This window comes from Dunckerocampus dactyliophorus, chromosome 21 (assembly GCF_027744805.1).
Source record: "Dunckerocampus dactyliophorus isolate RoL2022-P2 chromosome 21, RoL_Ddac_1.1, whole genome shotgun sequence".
Classification (NCBI taxonomy): Eukaryota; Metazoa; Chordata; class Actinopteri; order Syngnathiformes; family Syngnathidae; genus Dunckerocampus; species Dunckerocampus dactyliophorus.
Window position 1 is genome coordinate 688,179 of NC_072839.1, and position 23,745 is coordinate 711,923.

At 44.2% G+C, this 23,745-nt stretch overlaps 1 protein-coding gene and 1 long non-coding RNA gene across 2 annotated transcripts in view; one reads left to right on the forward strand and one right to left on the reverse strand.

Moving 5' to 3' along the window:
- The window catches only part of adarb2 (adenosine deaminase RNA specific B2 (inactive)), a 240,929-nt gene that overhangs the window by 171,985 nt on the left and 45,199 nt on the right, over nt 1-23,745 (reverse strand). The gene's annotated exons all lie outside the window — the stretch shown is intronic.
- On the forward strand, nt 7,976-13,753 carry LOC129174230 (uncharacterized). The gene is made up of 4 exons (XR_008567388.1): nt 7,976-9,608; nt 9,714-9,793; nt 13,025-13,091; nt 13,161-13,753. It is a non-coding gene; the product is annotated as an uncharacterized LOC129174230 (long non-coding RNA).

Here is a 23,745-nt window from a genome sequence, read left to right on the forward strand (position 1 = left end):
AATGTGTAAACAAAGATGGCAGATAAGTCAAGGAGCATAGAGACTGAAAGGTGAGGGATCGCACACGCTGGCGTTGATCGGCTGTCATCTATCGTCTCCACATTTTTCACACTATTTTTCATTCACAAAGTGAGTCCCTTGTCAACTCAATACGGGACGCTTACTTGTATTTTGAAACGGGACAATTCCTTTTTCAACCCTGTAAATGACTGATCTGACTGATGAAGGTGATTCGGTGAGCCAGTAAAACACGAACGGTTGGAGACCTGCCACACACCGTAGCACAAGATCCAAACCCCCCCATCAGAAGACATGTTAGGAAACACAATCTTATCATTTGATCCTGAAGGCCTTGAACCTCCGCTGTATCTCATGTTGGAGACGCAGATGAATTACCTCTTTTCCAAGCACACATTCATCTTTGAAAGTGCCTCTATTTGGTGCTTGGCACTCTCAGGGAGCCTCCATTCATCTCTCACACGCCGCTAAAGCTTGCACGTAAAGTCAAGCCGACCCTTCCCGACTTTACGACATAACATCCAGCTCATTAGCACTTTAAAGCTTTCCTGAATTACCCCAAGTCTCGTTTGATGTACTGTACAACACAGTCGCAGTAGCGGGAATGGCAGGAAGCACCAAGATCAACAATGTTGCTTCTCACGGAGAAGACTTGGGTAATCTCACCATGCGCACTGACTTGCTAGCTCGGGTGCGCGGGCTTTTTTTTTGTTGAGGCCCTTGTGGATTGCTGCTTGTGAGCCATCTAATGCCTCTTGGAGGAAGCACAGAGATCAGAGCGGAGCTGCGCATGTCCCAGTGTGATATTTGCAAGGCACCATTTTAATTAATTTCCCCTGTCTTTGTTCACGGGAGCGTGCACGTACAGAATGGCAGCATATGGCGCTGCTCTGCTTTGCAAATCCTCCAGCATCCACTGGTGTGGCTTTATGAAAGTAACAGATGAGCGTTTGATGGTTATGATGGCCGCCGCTGCGGGAAAAGTTTGTGTCTTGAAGTGGGCAGCAAGAGCTCACCACGTCACATGGCTGCCAGGATGTTAGCGTGACAGTCGGCCCTCCTTTATGGCCATTAATTGGTTCCAGGCCCGACCGTGATAAGTGAATTTCTGCAAAGTAGGCTTCCATATTAAAAAACGCAGTATTTTCAAAGTTAGAGCGCAGCACAGCAGAGCAGATGTGTTTGGCATGTAAGCGTGTGGACATCAACAATACTGTCTGCCCCCCAAAAAAGAGCATAGGAAACCTTTATGACTTTCTAAATACAGGTTTGGAACTTTATTAGAGCCCTGCAGGCATGAAATAACAGCCCTATAGTCACCTACACTTCACATAAGAAACAAACAAGAAATAACAATGTATTCAATGTTTGTGGGATATTTCTTTATTCATTTACTCTTTTGACAGGTTGATTTGCGTTTGGTGATTATAGGGTATATGATGCATTAGGATTCATGAGATTGTGGATAATTACCCACTGTAGGGTTGATTTTTTTACATTTATTTGTTCATGCATTCATTTGTTGACCAAGATGAATGTGGTAGGGTGTGTATTTATCCTAAGAAACGTACTTATTCATCTACTTATTTACTTGCATTGGTTGATTATATGTATGTGACTCATGGAGAGTTTATTGACAGTATTTGTTATTTAGGGTATTTATTGTATTTGTTTAGCTATGAATTTGTCTTTATATATTATATGGGAGTTATGTTGCCAAGTACGTTTGTGACACATTGTATTGTCTGAAATTACTTGGGGGGGAGGTTATGATTTCCACCTAAATAACACCATGTTTGTTTGTGTGTGTGCGTGTATGTGTGTGTGTGTGCGTGCGTGTGTGCATGTGCGTGATTGTCCTGGCACGCGTTGGCACTGATTACAAGACCCCATTGACTGGCCCTGCACGCCATGCCCCCCCCCATGACGACACGGAGTAAATGGTGTGTAATCAGTGTGCGATCCAATCAGGGGCGGGGGTGTGTTTGATTGACAGCGAGGTCTCTGTGGGACTCTGATGAGGGCGAGCAAAAAGGTGGGTGGCAGAGGGGGTCATGGCAAAGACATTCAGGATGCTGACATGAACTGAATGTTTCCTGCTCTGACGTCCATCGCAGGTTTCATCCAAAGTATCACCAAAGTGAATATGAGAAAGATGCATGCATCCTTGACCCGACCCGACCCGCTACTGTTTATGCTCTGGAAGTTCTGTTGGAAATCCTGAGAGATGTGCTGATAAACAATATTAGGAGTTGTTACTTATTAGTCATGAGGAAGTGCCCTTTGACCCGGTCATGTGGTTAAATGATTCTTCTCATTGTGATGCTTATTTTATTAAGGCATGATGATTTTATTATGGCTGATCATTCTAATGCTATCTTTTCATATTTCACATTTCCAGCCCAATATGCTTTCACAACGTGCAACACTCATCCAACACCAACTGGGAAAAGCTAGCTAGATACACACATCATGCTCTGTGATTTGGTTCACGTGGAGATTAAGAAGAGAGGCTCCTAGCAGGGACAAGACAAGTCCTTCTAGTGAACAGTAGATGGTGGTAGTCCACATTTTACATGCGGCTGCGAGGAGGCAGAGGGATATTAAAGCTGGCAGATCAATAAATGAGGAAGCAAGTTTGTGTCAGAGACAATACATTGGAAAATTCTATCTGTGCAATCAGTGAAATGAATCACTTACATCTCACCTCAAGCTGTACCACTTCTCAGGACTTCATGGCAAGCACAACCGGATGAAACAGAAAGTGACTTTCATCCACAACACGCATGTCAGCAGTAACATGTTCCCATTTCCTGAACGCCCACCTACCACAGTAAAAGGCATCACGCATGTAGACATAAACTAAAAAGCAAATGGTCAAATCCACATTTTTCAAAAAAAAGACTATCAGTAATGATCACATGACAAATGAAAAAAAGTACAGAAAAACATACTGGATGCTTCTCTCTGAAAGAAAACTAAAAAACAGAATCTGATGCATTTTTAAATGAATGAATTGTGATGAATCACCCTTGGTAACTGAAACACACCCATTTTCCTGTATTTTATGAGCAGAAAGATCAATGACAGCTTTAGGCATATGCGCCGTATATGTTTGCATCGATTAACAACTCCGAAATGAACGTAACATTTCAATCAAGCTAGAAGAGCTAGACTAGTCTCTTTCATAGCAGCAGAACAGTTGAATCCCACTCTAACCTCAGGATTATGAGCAATGAGGGGTGGCGTTCAAAGACACCACCTCATTTACGTTGAATTCACATGTTTTTGGTGCATTTTCGGGGATTCCAGAGAATACGTAAATGCAGCAAATTCTACCTCCACAGAAAGCGTTCCAAAGTGAGAGATATTGTTTCTCTTTGTCTTTTTGTTTATTTAAACCACACATACACGTACAACAAAGACGTTTCTGTGATGTGCAGCGTGTCTGTGAATGCTCCTTGTGGCCTGGTCGTCCTGAGGCTGTACGAAGTAGAGACGTGATTGGGCGTTGGAGATACATCCATGGCACTGGTGATGATGTGTTCAGGTAAAGTTACAAAAGAGCACCAGGCTGTGTGTTACTGTGTGGGGACGATACACTGTGCCCCCGTCTGCCATCATATTTAATTATTCTAAATAAAAAACATAATTCATCAAATGAATGAGGTCATGCATTATTTTTGCCAAGCTTAGTAAAAGTAGAGAAACATTGAACAGTTGGACCAAGTTGACAGAAGGTCAAATGAAATGCAGGAGTTATTTATATGAAATCATGCATGCTTGAAAAGGCAGCATGTGTTTTGCTTGTGATGAAATGAGACAGCGGCACTAAGATAAAGCTGAAAGATGAATAATGGAGGCCCAACAGCGACGTGTTTGACAGAGCCGAGGGATGCTGACGTGTCAAGGGAATTGTCTGTTTTGCCTCTTTAGCTGGAATTGATTTCTTCAAAGGCGACTTGTTTTTTAATTAAAACACTGCAGTAGCTAATTGTGAAATTGATTGTGGCTGTGTTTTGCATGCTGTAAACCAATACACTGATTCCCTGAGTGCTATCTGTATTTACTGGGGGAAAAAGTGCACCCTCTTCCAACTCCAACGTTCACAAGCAGGAATTTTGCACGCTTACTGCTCTAATCCCACAACTTGTCCAAATGTGGAGAAAGTCTAGCAGTAAGCTATATGTGCAAGTGACAGCAGGCAAGTCTTTAAGGCCCAGCAACCCCTGTAAGCTCATCCACAAAGTAGCAGGAAGACACACTGGACCCAAAGCAATATGCTCTTACTTCAGTGTACACGCAGCTTCTCTACTCTACTCTACTGTACTCTTAAAGCCAAACTTACTGTACTTCCACCCTGCCGGGAAGATTTACGACTGCGCTGAGATGAGATTTCTTTGGAAAATCATGTGCCAAACCTTCACATTCGTCTTTCTTGAGGGCGAGCGTTACCTTCAGAGACGTTCTGTCTCAGCAGGGCTTGCTGCCAGCGGATTCATCACCACGCCTTCAATTATTCATCCTGCTTTTTAGGAAGTCTTAATGGAAGTCCACAATTTCACCAAGAAAAATGTTTCTCCATTAAAATGACGAGGCTCCGCAGGCAAAGCCCCTTCGCCTTTTTCCAGTCATTTACTAAACTCAACACCTGCTCATGTACGTAGACCCACATCGACAGCCACAATATGTGATATTTTCTCACGACTGTTCCGTGAACACACATCGCTGTTAGAGTGAGCATATAGAACATGTCATTACTGCACTGCTGGGAATAAAAGTGGACTTTTAACTCGCACATGGTGAACACGTTTGTCTAACTAGGACCAAGCTGGACTTGGTGCTCCTCTGCCGGCCCCCTCTGGCCTGCCCTCACACTGAGCATTCGTGCTTCTGTACTGCTGCAATTAATTTTCAGCTTCTTCTGATTATTTATTATTATTAGTCCACAAATAAGCATATTAAGCAGATTGTGTGTATTTTTGGCCTAAGCAAGCATAAAAATGGCAAAATGAAGTCAAATAGAAATATAAAGCATTCAGAGGACACACTGAAAGATGGAATGTAGTATTCTACACTGGTCACTAGGGGTCAGTAATGTTACATTGATGATAGCCACTGCAGGAAGTACTGTACAGAAAATGGAGGCAATAAAGGACACCATGGAACTCTCCCAAGGCTAACATGTGTGAGTTTTATTTATGTCTTATATGTCTTATGTTCTCTTATGATGCCTACTATATTGGGTAATAGGAGTGTAAAGGTGACTATAGGGTAGTTATTACATGTCTAGAGGGCTCTAATCATGTAAAAAAAGTGTATTTAGAAGGTGGTAAACAGTTTTTCTATGCTCTCACTACCAAAATAGTCCATGTATTAATGAGGAATCCTACTTTTCAGAGTTGGGTCTGGAACCAATTAACGGCCACAAACGAGGGATTACTGTGTCGCCCACCCGAGCAGCATCGATGATGTGCAAATGTTTATGTGCAATCTCTTTTGTTTTCGTAGAAGTTGAAGTATGACACAACAATCAAGCAAAGCAAATGAATTCCCGTCTGATGATGTTTCGCTCACGACTGACCTGCTGTTGGGCAGACGTGCTGAGACGTTGCAAAGTCTGATGGTAGACACGATCAATCTGTGGGGAGATGTACTGTATGCTCAACATGTCCCAATTAATCACGCTGGAATGGTTGGAGTCATGTCAAGGAGCCCAGCTTATTTATTCCCAGCAAACATTTGCAAAGACACACACAGATACGATGGTCCTCCACAGGCACCATAAATCACACGAGGGAGCCAATGAGCAGCCCCGCTTGGCCGTGTTTGAACCCTCCTGTCATGTTAGCACTGTGGAGTAATTAGCATGACGTATCATTAAAAGACATGGCCATGCTTATTACGCACCGCCCTGTTGCTGCATAGCAACGCGGTACGTTTGGAACGACACATCACACTCAGCCTTTATATTCAACTCCGCTTGACTAGACGGCTATGGAGCCAAAGAAGAGTGGGAATAAACATTGAAATGTTATCCCAAACCAAGAGCCAGCAAGCTGCAAGTCTCACTGCTGAGAGCAAATCATTCTCACTTAAATCCCAGCGAGACTAAAAGGGATTCAAGGATTACAGCGTGCGCTCACGTAGCTTTAATCAAAGTGCAAAGCTGTGCAGGAGACTCTGCTCCTTGTTAGACGCTGAAGCCAAGCAGGTTGTGTAACACGGGAAGTCGATACTTGCACTTCTTACACATGTTTCCATCTTTATTCCTATTTCTAACCTTTTCTGTTCCTTTCCCTAACAACTTCCATCATCCTGACGATGCTTTGCAGGGATTCCAGTGCTTGTTTTAAGTGTTTGTGACACGGCCTTGTTCTGCTTGTGTGTGTGATCTCCGGATGGGAACTTGTGTTTTGCAGGCTTGTTCCCTTTGAAGCAATAAAACTCAGCTTTCTTTCTTTGTACCCACTCTTCCCCCCGGGATGTGGACTGTGCGACACCGAGTGTTTGTACAAACAGCGCAGGTAAGTCCATGTCTGTCGTGGTTCTTGGGAGAAAGAGAGAAAAGACAAAGCAGGAGCCTAAAGCTGCTTCCCAGGTCCAAAAAGACACAGAAGAAAGTAAATATGGGTTATTGCACGGCATGAGCAGTAACAGGAATAACAAACGTATAAAGCCAATATCAAAGCTCAAGTTCACTGAGCAAATCTCTCTTTCTTTTTCATGTGTTGCACAAAAATGAATAAGAGCATCAAAGTGTGAAGGATGGCTTTTAAGCAGCATTTCTTATCTGCTATTCACATATTAACACCACGACATTCAACGCAGTACAACAATGTTAGAGCATGACCAAGGCAGTGCACCACAAAGCTTTCATTGAAAAACAAATGATACCAAAAGTCAGGAATTATTGTAAGATACTGTATGTTGTATATATTTATTTACTGTACTTTAAACACCCCATCTCAGTCCAGTGGGCAAAATGAGCAGTGTAACCCATGTAGACCGTGGGACTATGTAGACCATGTAGACCATTTAGACCATGTAGACCGTATAGGCCGTCTAGTCCACTTAGACCATGGTACTATGTAGACCGTATAGACCGCATAGGCCATGTAGACCGTTTAGACCATTTAGACCGCATTGGCCATGTAGACCATTTAGACCATGTAGACCGTATAGGCCGTGTAGACCACTTAGACCATGGTACTATGTAGACCATGTAGACCGTATAGGCTGTCTAGACCGCTTAGACCATGGTACTATGTAGCCCATGTAGACCGCATAGGCCATGTAGACCGTTTAGACCATGTAGACCATATAGGCCATGGAGACCGTTTAGACCATGTAGATCATGAAGACCGCGTAGACCGTTTAGATCATTTAGACCACAGGTGTCAAACTCAAGGCCCGTGGGCCAAATGTGGCCCACTATGTCATTTTATGTGGCCCACGAGAGCAATAAAATAGGTCAAAAGCGTGCTTTGATCAAAAAAACATTTCCCACAATGCCTGTCGACTACAATACGAAGTGACGACTCACCGCCACTAAACGGCAGTGTCTCCACATCAATGCCAACGAGTTGAATTGACAAATAAATAATGATCCCAAAATGCCCAGGGAGAGAAAAGTTGATGCGGATGGAAGACCGTTTGAAGAAAGATGGGAAGGCGGGTACTTGTTTGTGCTTCAAGACCACATAGGCCATGTAGACCATGTAGACCATGTAGACTATGTAGACCATGTAGACCACGTAGACCATGTAGCCTATGTAGACCATGTAGACTATGTAGACCATGTAGCCTATGTAGACCGTGTAGACTATGTAGACCGTGTAGACCATGTAGACCATGTAGCCTATGTAGACCGTGTAGACCATGTAGACCGTGTAGACTATGTAGACCATGTAGACCGTGTAGACCTTGTAGACTCTGTAGACTATGTAGACCATCTAGACCAGGGGTCACCAACGTGGTGCCCGCGGGCACCAGGTAGCCCCCACGACCACATGAGGTGCCCGCAAGCCTGCTTTTCATTCAGGTTTTCAGTTAATAATGAAAGAACAGTAGAAAGAAATGCATTGTGAAATACAACATGTGAGTTGTGGACACCAGCATTTTGTTCATGTTCTGGTAAAACAAGCATATTCGCTTTGTTTGGGTTTAAAATAAGCTCTGAAAATAAATGTTACAAAAATGAGTAGCCCTTGGCCATTTTCATTTTGTAAAAGTAGCTCTCACAAGGAAAAACGTTGGTGACCCCTGGTCTAGACTATGTAGACCATGTAGACTGTGGTACCGTGTAGCCCATGTGGCCCACATTCCGGCAGGCCTCGTCTTCAAAGGGATGGTGGTGATGAGAACGGTCATCTTGCTAGACGAGTGCATCCTGCTAATGAGTCTGAGTTCTCACCAACCGGTACGTCCATCTGAAGACTTTCTGTCCTCTGGGTCCACCTGCTTGAAAGAAGAAGAGAAGCCGAGGTTCACTCTGGGACTGTGGATTGTCTTTCTCCGAGGTTTGGTCCACTTAGCCTGTTATTGATCTACCTTTGATTCCTCAGCGTTGCTGCTCATCTTGTGACATATCAGCCACTTCAAGCAGCTTTGGTCTTACAGCAGCTCCTCGTACAGAAGTCAGTGTTTTCTCTTATCAATAGGAATCTGTTTTAGTGTAGTCTACTTTATTCCTCTCGCTCTCACTGAGAATATTATTTTCATATACGTCAGCATGTTCCAAATCTTTCATCTTTTGAGCAAAGCAATGCACTGCTTCACAGGTGAATATTGGTGCGGTGTAAGTCCTGCACTGTACCATGCTCCTGTGCAGAGCAGCCTTGCCAATATGGAAGTTTTACATAACATAGAACGACGTGTGCACGGCCCAGGTGGGGGCGTATATCTCTTGCTACAACTAACTCAGCAAACTAGCTCAGTAAGAAGACATTGATGGGCTCAAAACCTTTCATAAAGCAAACAGTTAGTAAAAGACTTCTTTTCCAGGCACATCCTTTCTTGTTTGGATGAAAAAGAAGTCGACATGTATTCTTCCTTTATGCTGTGGCTTCCCTTTCTAAGGAAGTCCCGCCTTCCTGTGGGGTCTGATTGGACATCGCTCCCCTGAATGTCTTTATTGAAGTACTTGGGCTTACAGTATTTAGTATGCAATACTTCAATATTTGATTTAGCTTTAAAATCTGACTAGTCTGTTAATTTCAGATAATAATGTCAGCCTCTCACCACACGCCAGCTTAGAAGGGAAATCAAAGCAAAAGAAAAATATATTCTTGAGGTTTTGGCTGACTCTGGGGCCCAACAAAATAGTGTCATCATCCACATCATGTCATAATGAGAGCACTGGGAGTCAGAGGGGCTGCTTGGAGTGAGATGCTGGATAAAGCCTTTGTTTCATGTCGGCTAATACCAGCTGCAGTATTTTCCAACTCTTCTTTTACTCTTTGATGCCGTGTCACAAGTCTCCATCTTCAAAGTATGGACACCACGCCACCAGAAGAGTTGCATCCAGTGCAGGTTGTGAACGTGATGCTGATACCAGCTGGATGTGTCGTCATCTCTCCATACAAACGGTGCTTTGTGCATGGGTTTCTATCTGCTTTTGGCCAACCACACTTTTAGACTTTAGGTAGACTTTATGATATGGATTGAGACATTTCATCTTCATCTCTTCTCAGGCCATGGATTCTGATCAACAACAGAAGAGTGTTTTTCTGAACTGGTTTCTGAGTGGGGCTCCAAAGCCACAAGCACACGGGTAAGGTATATTTCCTGCCGTGCTTTTATTTTGAAGACCAGACTTTACCAGATACAGAAGGTGCTATGCCGTAAGGGCCCGAGTGTTGCAGAACAGACCAGGAGGTCGCGGTTGTTGCACAGTTGTGAATAAAGTGGAATACGCCTTTCGTTCAACCCACATACAGAGGCGGAGCCACAAATGCTTCATTAGGGTGGCCGAGGTGAGACTGTTACACACATAAGATGATACCAGATGATACCACACAGCTCCGCCACTGCCCACATATAAGAATCATCTTTGATGAAAAACACCAACATTACGTGGACTACAGATACTTTAATGCAGTTAGTTAAGACATTCTATCGCTGTCTAACTTGAATGATATCAAATTAGATGTGATATGTGGAAGTTAATAGATTTCATTAGGATTCTTTTCACATCTCCCAGTCAGAGATAATACCTCAGTGTGGTCATTGGACAGCGTTGATGGTTTTAAACCCAATAACCGAAATTTCATTGCAAACGACCTCGAACTTATTCAACATAAGCAAGCATGATGAGTTGGATATTCTTCAAAGTATTTATGCTTGGTTAGCGCAAATCTTTTGATGCTGTACATAATACACAGTCTACAAATATGCAGCATGTAATGCATGCACATAAAAACCGTGGTCAGGAGTGGAAATTGTGGCCAGCATGTGTGATTGTAGCTTCTTAGTGTAACATAAAACCCTTAATTAGCATCCTTGCACAGAAACAATGCGATGGCACATCTGGGACTGACATTGCAGTAGATGTCGTTCTATAAACCAGTTTTTCTAATATTTGTTGCACATGAAACATGAAACTGACCAAACGGACTAAAGTAGTGGGGGTCAACCTTCAGGAAATGTTATGTTTAATTTTGCTATCAAAAAGAGCCCTGATTTCATATTTATATTTATTCTCCATATGATTTTAGAGCTCTTTGTCAGAGTTGAGTACATTCTGAGCAACCACAACTCTCCTCAACTATTTAGCTTGTTATTTTCCCTAGCCAGTGAACAATGGTAATTAAAGAGAGAGGGGGAGTTTTAATGCAGCTGAATGGAGTTCATGTAGTCATTTTTATTGCAAATGTTGATAGGAAATCAGGGGAGAAGGCATTTGCGGAGGTGGGCTTCATGTCTTCAGATACAGGAAATAATGTAGCTGGGTGTGAGGTTTCACAGACTGAACTTGAAAGTGAAACCAAGGGAATGCAACAAAATACGTACCTGGAGGGCGGCAAAGCGTATCCAGGGATTAAAATGCGTATGAAAAATGTGTAGATGTTGGCAGGTCTGCTGCTTTTTCCTGAAAACAGTTGAGTGATCTTCCAGCGTGTTTGGGACATAGCGGCACATACTGTATGTAGCAGACGTTGTTGAGAATTGTTATCTTATGTGAGGGTGAAAATGACCCCTCTTCACACACGATTGCAAGGAATGAAATGATCCATCTGACATAGAAATCCAGACGTCATCCTTGTTTCACCTGTGATGCTTTTAGTGTGTTCGTTGATTGATTTTGTTTCAGGATGGATTCCTAAATGTGTCCACAGGCCGTCATAAGTCTTTCCCGCTTGTCACCGTGGTGTGTGTTGTTTGTGTAGCTATTTCCAAGAATTCATTAGTTTAGTGAGAAGATGCCAGCAAAGAGGCAAGCAATCGACTTGTCAAAGTACATCTCCAACGTGTGCTTTGAAAGATGGCTGCTTGGGATGAGCAGGCGTATGCTACATTTCAAATTGGGCCTGCACGATTAAGGCAGCTGCCATCCTTTTGTGGCGTGCGTATCCTCAGTGTCCACTTTCCAAACACGTTTGACTTTGTACAAGCATGCTTGCTTTGATTGCTACTTAGCTGTGCCAACCATTAGCATCCGACTTGCATCTGGCAGGTCTTTAATGCTAATCTACCTCTATTTGTTACATCAGCTTTTCCCTCCTTAAGACTTGAAATGGCTTTCATCGCCCACAGACGCACGTGATCTCCACTGCACCTCTTTGGTTGGCCGCTTAGACAGGATTAGGAGGCATGGATGAGGAATCTACTTAGCAGTAACCCCATCGGGGAAAGGTTCAATGCAGCTGTGCACACTGACACCACACAAGTACACAACTCTGCATGCCTACCTGCAGTATACCTCCATCTGATGCCACGGCTGAGACAAACATGTCATGGCTGTGACAAACATGTCATGGCTGTGACAAACATGTCATGGCTGAGACAAACATGCCACGGCTGAGACAAACATGCCACGGCTGAGACAAACATGTCAAGGCTGAGACAAACATGCCACGGCTGAGACAAACATGCCACGGCTGAGACAAACATGCCACAGCTGAGACAAACATGTCATGGCTAAAACACCTGGTTGAAACGTTGGGTCTCCATCCTTTATTTTCCTATTTTTTTTAACCTAACACCCCATAGTTTGTTTTTGCTCGTCACTTTCCCAAGAGCTGCACTTGAGAGGGTGAAAGGACGATTAATGTGATTCATGAGCTACTTGGAAGTCTTTCATTCTGCTGGTGAGGGAACATCTCCTCCTCCTGAGAGTTCAACCTAGTCATTTATTTCAAAAACATGGCTTTTAAATAAGCAAGTAAGAGCGTAAATGAGGACTGCCACGTGGTCCCTGGTGGGGTTATCTTTCTCCCCCGTACCCATGCCTGCCGCCCAGACCCCATTGGCTGCTCCCCACACGGGAGTACACGCGAGATGATCCACTGCTGTTTGGCTCCCAGCGAGTGGAACACAAAGCAAAGAACCTTTCAAAGTTAAACAAATCACCCTCCGGTGTTGTGTCTTTCCACATTTGTCTCCCACTCTCGCAGCAAAGTAATGTTTGTGGACTGCATAAACAGCTGGGCGGCACACACACAACATCACACAATAACATCATCGTATTTATCTCCGGTCACATTTGGAGGAGAGAAAATGATGATCTTCGTCGTGCATGTGGCACCGAAGAATCTTTCACGCGTGACCCACGTGTGTCCTTGAGCTTTGCCTTGTGTGTTCACGTCATGGAATTAGTGGGAGCGACTGATATCATCTCATGCAGTATCATTTTAACACAGAGGAGCCCCCCCCTCAGATGGTTGGCTGATAACCAAAACCAGAACCCAAACCTGCAGGTGTTTTTACCATAGTTTGCCTTTTCAGCTTTAGCTTTTCAGGAAGGTGATACACGCTTGTGAGACCTTTTATATTTCATTGTCAGGCACAGGAGCATCCATTCATGCCTTCATCCTAAGCTGGAACCTATCCCAGCCAACAAAGGGTGACGGGTGAGTGGAATCAATGTGTTCATCCTGCATTCTGCATCTGGTGACTTCAAAGCACGTATCGTTGTGCAGTTTGTGTTCTCACTGAGCAGCGGTGGGTGCTGCTGAGAGGTTCGGGCCGCCCCACACCAGTCCCAAGCGGTCAGTGCACAGCCAGCTCCCGCAGCACGCATCCAAAGTGCAAATGAATCACGCTTGCGATGTACGGGCGCGATGCCACCGGGGTGGCTGTAGAGCGGGACCTCAAACGTAAATGTTTCCTAATCTTCATGAAGAGACACTCGAGCCTGATTGGGACTCGCTCACTTGCCTGCCAGTATGTCCGAATGTGATTGGTCAACACTGAAGTGATGTGCAGATCCATTCTGAGATATTGATACTTCTGATACCAGCTCTTCATATGTCGATACTTTGGGTACTTCAGCCATTCAAGGTAGTATTTGTCTGAAAGGTGTGTTCGTTGAAAGGATGAGCGATGGTAAACGCAGCCATGTGTGAAGTGTGACTAAAGTTTTCACTCTTATTGTCGTTCTTAATAATGAATCATTTATTTCCATGCTTTTATTTACAGTCAAACCTGTCTATAGCGGCCACTAAAGGGAAACGGCAAAAGTGGCCGCTATAGACAGGTGGCCGTTATAGACAGGTTGGTGGCCATTTTGAATTTGTGCACACATGTATTAACATATCTGTGATTAGAACCTTGTTGTGTTTGCAGATACATATAATTATACTGTTCCATGTTGACCAGTAGAGGGCACTGTGGGACTGTGGATAAAAGTAAAGAACTACTAGGTTAATAAACCGCTGTTAATAAAGCCATTAAAGTGCATCGGCGACATGAGTCTCTCTTTCCCCACAACAAGGGCATTACAGTATTGACCAGTGCACATTGTCTCACACCAGGAAATAAACGGTGTCACTGTCTGCAACAAGCTCCAAAGAAGACGGCTTTTTTATGTGGAACAACTGACAGTTTGTGTGGATCTTGTGAATGATTGTGACTGAGCTAGGACTCAGTAATTAAAGTCTACACACGACGGCTTCATTGATTGAAAAACAAAACTTTTTTGTGCATGAAGCTTCTACTTGAGTCGGTAATTTGGCCGCTATATGCGGTCAGATATTGACCAAGGCAGACAAAATGGGTGGCCGCTGGCCACGTTGGACAGGTGACTGCTATGCACAGGGTCTATAACATGTACATTTGCTGCGGGGGATTTTTCAGTGGCTGCTATAGGCAGGTGGCCCTTCTATAAAGGTGGCCGCTAAGACAGGTTTGACTGTATTTATTTTCTTTTTTATTGTTTGTGTACACCATTGATCACATATTTGATGTGGTTCTGTCCTCTGTGTTTATTGGAGTGTTTTTTTTCCCTTGACAGAGACAGGGTCTATTTTTTTTTATTGTTTTTGGTTTTGATTTTCATTTAAGTGGAACTTTTGCGTGTCCATTTTATTTTCCTTGGGGTTTTTTGTCTTTTTTGTTTTTTAATGTATTCTGTTTGTTTAACACATTTTATTTAAAAGCTCCTGACATTCCACTTCCAATGTTAACTCCTCTTGAGAAATGAAAGTTGATTGCTTTTGATACGGTGTGCTCACATGATTATGCCAGGTGTGATCGTTACAATCATGACAAATGGTCTGAAAATGAAGTTGACAATAATATTGTTCATCAGCAATCATTTGTAGAACATTTATCGTCCAGCAAAACGTGTCACGGTGACAAGCCTGCTTCACAGATGGCGATGCAGCTTTGCATGTTCAACCTGAATGAATGAATGAATGACTTGATGCAGACTTGAATAACGCTGTAGATGAGCTGTGTGGTATTTGAAATGAACACATACTGTATCCCTGCTGCTTTCCTGAGAGGGTCTAGCACCCTCCTAGCATGAAACTTCTTGTCTGCGGTGAGCAGTTAGTAGCCTGATAGCTCCGGATTTGCTTTGGGAAAGCTGACGCTAAGCCGTGTCTTCATCAGGATGCAAAAGCTACCTTCTAGGCTGCTCTTTGTTGTAAACACATCATTGGCAGAAGAATGGCTTGTCACAAGATGGATTAAACGCACCTTCTTCAACATTTTTAAAACATCCATCGGGTAATTTAGGCACCCTCTTCCTAATATGGCTCTCCAGGAAAGCCTGAAGCGTTTTCATGCCCTATGAGCTGCATAATCCCCCCCCCAGCATGTCCTCAGCCTGCCCTGCTAGTAGCATGGAACAGCGGAGCACCAGGAGGCATCCTAATCACACTCCATGACCACCTTGGCTCGTTATTTTTTTTTTTTTTTTACAAACTCTGACTTCCTTCCAAACGTCTGAGATCCTCACCCTAATCTCACACCCCCTGGAAACAAATGTTATTCTCACCACGGCGAACAGAAGTCCAGCTAACTTACATGACGAATAACAGAAGTGCCTCATCAGCCCATCGTGGTTTCTACCATTTAATAGGCTACACAGTTGCACGACTCATTTTTCAAGTTTTTGATCATTTACATGTTTTATTTCCTAGGGGAGGGGGGGTGTTTGTAATTCACCATGGTGGGAGGGCAAACGAGCAGAGCTGAATTGTTATTGTTTATTTGTTTCATGTTTAACAAGTTACATTACATTAAGCACCATCACACAATTCACCACGTCACAAAAGGAGTGGTCCGTTCTGCACAACACACACACACAACCTGGAGGGATGTACACAATGACCAAAAACTAAAAGTAAAATACACACATTACAAACAGTCCTATCACCCCCCAGGAATGAATCATTCTTCTCTAGTGAAGGAATGCTATCAAGTATCCTCTGAAATGTTGTCCATCCTTTCTTGTGCAACATGTGCAGCTTAAAGACATCAATGAGTTACGCTCCGTAAAAACACAACATCAGCTAAATTAGGACAAAATCCTCTAAAATACCCGCACATCCCAAACCTGCGCAAAGAGTTCTGTGTTGGTACTGGAAGCTCTAAAATGGCAACAGGACACACCTGTTTACCTGAATACCTATCAGGTGAACCTCTCTAACGCACCTTCGCTCAGGATGATTTACAATGTCTTATGTGAACATTTGTCATAATCTACAAACATGTTTTCAACATAAAATTGCTGCACAGTTTTCCAAAATAAAATAAGTGCAAGGAGGGATGGCCTCAGGATAACGTTTTGCAGCGCACACCACGGTTCAAATATGCTGCTGTCCTCATTTTCTTTCTGGCAACAAACCCACACGGTTCAACGTTCAAAAGGTTCTCAGAGTGCAGGAATTGGATGCAAAGGCGCCGGCGGAATTGGGTTTGTGGGACTTCCTCTCCAGTTGAGTGTGACAGGAATGACAATCTTTTGTTACGTCGGATTTTTATCCGGGCCAAAAGAAAGTACGCAAAACTCCCTGGTAGTGTTTTCACTTTTCTTAGCACCTAAGTGTTAGACTAGTACTTGAAGTTGGTATTTTTGTGGAACTACAAGCATGCTAGCTAGCATGCTAGTTACTCAAGTCAGCACCTTGAGGCATCAACGCATCAGAAGTGGAAATGCCAGCTCCTGTACTTGGAGTGGCGAAAACAGTTTTCACACCGTTAACCAAAAACTGTGGACTCTACTTGAACCCTTCTGGTCACAAGCGGTTGGGTGCAAATGCACCGTATGCGGCGGGGCTTTAACGAGGCTCGTTTTTATCGTCTGCATTGCACAAGGTGTCCTTTGCAAGTGGCAGGACGTTCTCCAACATGAACGCGTCATATGCAGCAGTATCTCTCAAAATTGTGACTGGAACTTTATCTTTTTCCTCACCTGTCAAAGGAAAAAGCCGTGCAAAATAAACGGCTTAAAACAGGGATTAGCTTGGATTTTTAGCTCAGGTTTAGCAACAGCATTTGACAGCACGTTTGTCAGGTTTGGGTGGGGCCAGCTTTAAGATTTAGATTTTTTAACCGTTGTTTTCTAAGTGATGGCCACAGTAAAACCACGCTAGCCTCTGCTGCTGCTGCAGGTGAACTTTTATCACTCCAACGTGTGCTGTAGTGCTGTCTTGGGTGTGAAGAAATGATTTGGTTATGTTGCAGCAGCCGTCAGGGTGGCTTGGATGTGGAGGTCCTGAGCTGCTTGGGTTGCATGTGGTCTGTGGTGGTGTACCGCCACATTCTCTCAAACGCCTTGGTGACGGCTCATGGTGGAGAAACGAACATTCAGTTCATCTCTGCTGGACATTCCCACAGTAGGTATGCCTATACCACCCCCCCTCAACACACTGCTGTGGATTCAGAGTGGCCTTTTATTGTGGCCAGCCTCAGGCACACCTGTTTCTTAGGCATTATTTTGGCAAAGGAAAAGTGCTCACCAAAGCAGATTTCTACAGATTGGTTGAGAATAGTTGTGAGCAATATTCCTTTTGGGTGCATACAAAAAGTTTTACAGCATTGAGTTCCACTCATGAAAAATGGATGCAAAAACAAAAATGTTGGGTTTATATTTTGTTGAGTTTGGTTTGCCTCCAGTGTTTTTTCAGTGAGTATGAAGTGTTTCGTGTTTCTTTTCCGCATGTTTTAAATGACACTCATTACCCAGAGATGCAGTATTTATTGATGTATTTATTGTTGCTTTGATGAATGGACCTCGGGCTTGTGTTCACGAGTCAGGAAGGATGGAACGATCAACGGTTCACTGCCCCGCAAGCTGACCTCGAATAAATGGAAGCGGGTGGGTGGGTGGGTGGGTGGATGGATGGATGGATGAATGGATGGGTGAGATGGATGGATGGATGGATGGATGGATGGGTGGGTGGGTGGATGGATGGATGGATGGGTGGGTGGGTGGGTGGGTGGGAGGGAGGGAGGGGGGGAGGGAGGGAGGGAGGGAGGGAGGGAGGGAGGGATGGATGGATGGATGGATGAGATGGATGGTGGGATGGATGGGTGGGTGGGTGGGTGGGTGGATGGATGGATGGATGGATGGATGGATGGATGGATGGATGGATGGATGGATGGATGGATGGATGGATGGATGGATGGATGGGATGGATGGGTGGGATGGATGGATGGGTGGGATGGATGGATGGATGGGTGGATGGATGGGTGGATGGATGGGTGGGTTGGATGGATGGATGGATGGGTGGGTTGGATGGATGGATGGGTGGGTTGGATGGATGGATGGATGGATGATGGATGGATGGGTGGGTTGGATGGATGGATGATGGATGGATGGGTGGAATGGATGGATGATGGATGGATGAGTGGGATGGATGGATGGATGATGGATGGATGGGTGGGATGGATGGATGGATGATGGATGGATGGGTGGGATGGATGAATGATGGATGGATGGGTGGGATGGATGAATGGATGGATGATGGATGGATGGATGGGTGGGTTGGATGGATGATGGATGGATGGGTGGGTTGGATGGATGGATGATGGATGGATGGGTGGGTTGGATGGATGATGGATGGATGGGTGGGATGGATGGATGGATGGATGGATGTTTTTTGATACTATCTAAAATAAGCAATTCTTTTTTTCCCCATAATTTTATGACTCATAGGCCAAGTAAGATTTATGGTAAAGCTGGAATAGAATAGAACCTTTCGTGGTTCTGTTTTTATCAGTAAGGGTTTTACACCCCCCTCTTATAGTAAGAAAGACTGCTTACCTTGGGCACAAAATAGGCCAAAGACTCCTTGGTCTTTTTCCATTTCTCTTCTCTCAGCAAAAGAATGATTGATCTCTCCATCTGTGATAAGAAGCTCTTCCCCATCAGACTCCTGCTGCCAGCCCTGTCCCACTTTCCCTGAGCTATCATGGCAGGCCCGTCTGAGAGCCGCATGATAACGATGGACCTGGGACACTAAGCTAAATCATTGTCAGCAATGCAAGGAAGAGGAATGTGGATATGGTCATTGACGTGTTTGGATAAACATTTAGGTGGGAGACAAGTCAAGCTACTGAGACATTTTTAGGATACTTATGACACAGTGGTTTCGGGGAAGGCAAAAACTGAGGCGAAGACAGGCCTCCCCTTCATCGGCCGGGTTGAAAAGAGCCGATATGTTTGCATCTTCCAAACTTTCCCGATGAGGGCAAGCTTGTCCTTTCTGCAACGGGATGGTCTCATCAGCTTGTCATCAAAACGAAGGGTGGCGTTGATTACCTTGAATTTGGTTCTTGCTAGCCGGTAACATGTCATGCTCATTATTAGTGTCTGAGTTGAATGTTAACCATAATAAGACTAATTCATACTGTAAATACAGTAAACATATGCCTATGCTAACATACATAACATGCAGTAAATATGCTTTATATACTGTAACTTACTAGCATTTTGTAGTTGGCTTGGATGAGCCTGATAAAAAAAAATGTTTGATATCAAAATGGTTGCAAAATCCTTGAATTTTTCAGTATACGACTCACTGGAGACCCCCCCCCCCCCCAACTACTATAAATAACTGAGTTCTGCTCTTGCCAATGAGAATTTCTCCACCCAGTACCAAGCCACATTTTACTTGGGGATCAAATACTTATTTCACCAAACATATGGGCTGTTCATGTTTTGGTAACCTCAGCGTCGTGATGAATTGATTCTTTTACACTTTGCAGCTACGGTATTGGAGTTGGCTCTACGTACAACACAGGCCAGGTCTGCTCTGAACTGGGCGACCAATCTTAGACACCAAAGACAGGAGCGCAAAATGGTAGATTGAGTTTGCAAGTGCCGCAAATCACAAAAGCAGGCAGCTCATCAGTATTTCCTTCCCTGGCAGACGTGGCATCACAAGGTTCTTTCAACATAAATGGCGGCCTTGCGCCGATGATGGGACCCGGTCGTGAACTTCTCGGTATCTTTGGCACACAGATGTCTGCTTGAAATGGGCGAACGGTTTGAAATCTCGCTGCGCTACTTCCTGTGTGCCACATGAGACGAGCAGAACCTCACCTTTTATCTTTCAGTTTAAAATTCATCAAAAGTGGCTGAATGATTGCTTTTACAAATGCTGCCTTTGACCTCCTGTCGCCTTATTTCCATGAAGCTGCATTGAGAGAACGAGAGCCGCCTTTTCTTTTGTGCCGCTGTAATTAAATTGTTCATTTGTGGAGGTGAGGAATACTGATATGGCAGGAAGCACGTTGATGCGGTGGGAGGAGGAAGGCGACAGGTGCCACTGGAAAGAAAAAAAGTACCCGATATTTATTTCCATGTTCCAATGATTGTGGTCCACTGAGGGCCCTGGTTTTATTCTGATAATTGATGATGGCCATCAGCTCCCCCATAGGGATGGTCCATGTATAAATATATTCTCATCTTCAGTTGGTATGTGCAAATGCAAAAACTATGCTTTGGGGAATTTATTGCTTTTGCTGACATTTCTGGAGACTATGCAAAGACTTTCACCTTGGCTCTGTATAAGACTTGAAATCCTTGCTCAATAGGCGTCGTGTTGTTCAACAGTTCATTTCCTTTGTCTCCAGTCCGGCATCCATCCTTGGATTTAAACCGGTGCTGCTCAAACAGAACACAAGCACAGACCGTCAGTAAATCCTTCATAACCTTGGCAAGGTTGAGCTTTTGAAGATAACGCAATTTTGTTGCGATAGTCACAACATAGATAAGAAATACACATTTTTTTAATCAAATATTGATTTCTGCTCCGTCTTGTTTTCAACAAATTGACTTTTGCTGGAGAGACAAAGGAAAGGAAGCGGTTGGACGACTGGGTGTTGACACCAGAAAGAAAGGACATGAAATAATATAGTTTTATTAACCTTCTCGTCTACAAATCTAATCACTGTCATGCCTTGCGGTGCCTAATCAATGTTGTGTTTAAATTGGGAAATACATATTGATTAAGTAGACATTAGCTTAATGTCAAATTGCACTGGTAAAGGTCATGTGGGACATATGAGTAAATATATTTGGTGGTGTAATTGATTTCCCATGATCACTTTCATATGGATCACGACTATTCAATGTTTGGCTTTAATCCTGAAAACAGCACGTAGGTTTTTGGCATTTTGCTATGAATGGAAAGAAATGTGATGTGGGATCAATAGTTTTGTACGTCAGCACTGCAGCCCACAGCACCAGCAGCCAACACAAGTGATGGCACATCGGATTTGGGCCTTATTTATTATTTACTACTCTTTATTTCTTTTTAACTGACTCGGAAAGAAGCCAGGCAAATAATAAAAAAATGTAAATGTAACCCACCCCGCTTCACACTGGGGCTCGAACACAGGACCCTCGTAAGGGGAGACGAGAGCGCTGACCACACGGCCAAAAGCCCGGACTGTCAACCGCGTGTTCAGCGCAGCTCTCAAGGCAGAGGGAGTGGGGTTTACCAACGTACACTTGCACAGCCTCACAGGCTGGCCTCCGTTACATAAAGATCCAATAATAATAATTAATTTGAAAACTTGTGGTTGGTAAAGAGAAACAGTAAAGCTGCAGGCAGCATAGTATGGGCCCTCACGTCCCCCCAAAGTTGATGACCGTACGGAACACAGGACTCACAGCCAATAGGCGGCGGTGTAATTCATGAAGAGACACATGGACCTCTTCAGGGTATCATGTTGACACATCTCGTCAACATTGCATGGAAGTCAGGAACAGGTGTACCTCTGGGTTGGTCTCCTTTTCAACATGGGTGACCGCAGGGTGTGTTCCAACTCGAGGGGAGCATTGCTCGCAGTAAGTCCAGCCTGGCTTAGCCCCTGGAAAAGGGTGGATTGCACCCTCCGGATCTTGTTCACAAATGAGGGAAGGATAAATTGGCACCGCGTCTGCAGTGATGTGGCTGCTGTATCAGGCCGTCGTGGTGAAGAGAGAGTTGAGCCGGAACGCAAATCTAGCAATTTGCATCGCTACCCTGACCTGTGGTCGTGAGCTTTGAATACTGACTGGATATGGATTTTCTCTGCAGGGTGGCTGGACTCATCCTAAGAGACAGGGTGACCAGCTTGGCCATCCCGGAGGAGCTCAGAGTAGAGCCGTTGTACATCTTGCTGATCATTGAGAGGATCCAGTTGAGGCACTCGGGTATCTAATCTGGATGCCCCCTGGACGCCCCCCTGGTGAGGTGTTCCAAGCATGTCCACCTGGGAAGCAGCCGCTGGGTAGACCAAGGACACGCTGGAAAGATTATGTACCTGGGAACACCTCGATGTCCTCTTGGTGGAACTTGTGCCACTGTGACCCGGACACAGATAAATGGAAAGTGGACGGATGTATGGGTGCATTTTAAATTGTTCGTTTACAGTGGTCATGTTAGTGACTTGGTGCAAAACACCAGAAGCACCTTGCATTTGTTTATTGGAGTTCAGTTAAAGAATACTGCAACCAACTACAGTCTGGCATATCTTTAAAGGAAAGCCTTGTTATTATCCCGCAGGTCAACTTCATGACGTGTCCGGTAGTTAAACCAAGTATCACTTTGCCAACACGTTAAATCTATCTACACACGACACCTAACTCGCTACTGTGTCAGGATATGCTCATAAAATAGACGCTTCCTATAACATTTCTGGGTTTCATGTGTGCCTTGGGTCGCCCTCGGCCATTTTAGTCTGCTGGAAAAAAGACTGAAGTTGGACTCATTTGTTCCTCTGCTTGCATTTACATTCCCAAGCACCGGGAACAGCCGCTCGCTCACTTCGGTCCATTTGTTCAGCACTTTCAAAAGTTGCATCGCGGGTCCAAAGAGGTGATTTGATTGATCACTGCATGCGGCGTTCTCAAGCAGCAGCATTTGCCTGAGCAAGCACAGAAAATTAGCAAAAACTATTTTGGAATATGACTTTCACAAACACCATAAGTAGGCCAATGCTTTGAATAAATGGTAAAAGCCCAAGCAAGGCAAAACCCAAAGGAAGCAGTGCTCAGTCAGTACCGTAGAAGTGCTGTCTGGAAAGTAGCACATCTTGTTTCCTTTCAAAATAAATTAAATCAGGGCCTAATGCACTGATTGGTAAAAAGCAACAAATGAGTTTCACCTTAGCCTTTGAAATGAAGGGCTCAGTAATCAGGGTAATTGCATATAATAACCCCGGCCCACGTTGTAGGGCCTGGGGTTCTCTGCCAGTCGCTTCTGTCACATTCTTGCCCCCACTGTTGCTGTCATTAACTTAGCGGGGCTCTGAGGCATCTCCCGCTGTTCAGCATGATTAAGATAGGCGCTGATTCTGTGTCAGTTCCAGTAGCAGCTATTTCTAACTTCTTCCTTTCTTTCTTTCATTTACCTGGCTTCCATCCCACGTGCTTTTTCTTCATGTTTGTCATGTGGCCCAAAAACTACTTGGTCGTAGCTGACCACTTTATTCATAGGATTTTCAGTCCAACTCACCAACTGCAAACCAAGGAGGCGCGTTAAGAGATCCTTTTTCACCCTGGTGTTATTCTGCTAAGTTAAACAGGTGCTTCATATCGTGGTATTCATGTTTTCCTCATTTTTCAGCTGCCAAACAGAGGCAGTTCTTTTAGTTTCACACTAGGCTTAAAATATGACCTCTGTCGTCCCTTGCCATTTACAACGCAGCCCATGATATTTGTCCAGCGTGGTAATGCTCACATCCCTGTCTGCTAATTGATGTTATTCTTCAGACAAGAATATCGATGGCGCAGTTCAGCCAGATTGGCAGCTGCATGAATCGTTATTAGCCCGGCAGTCG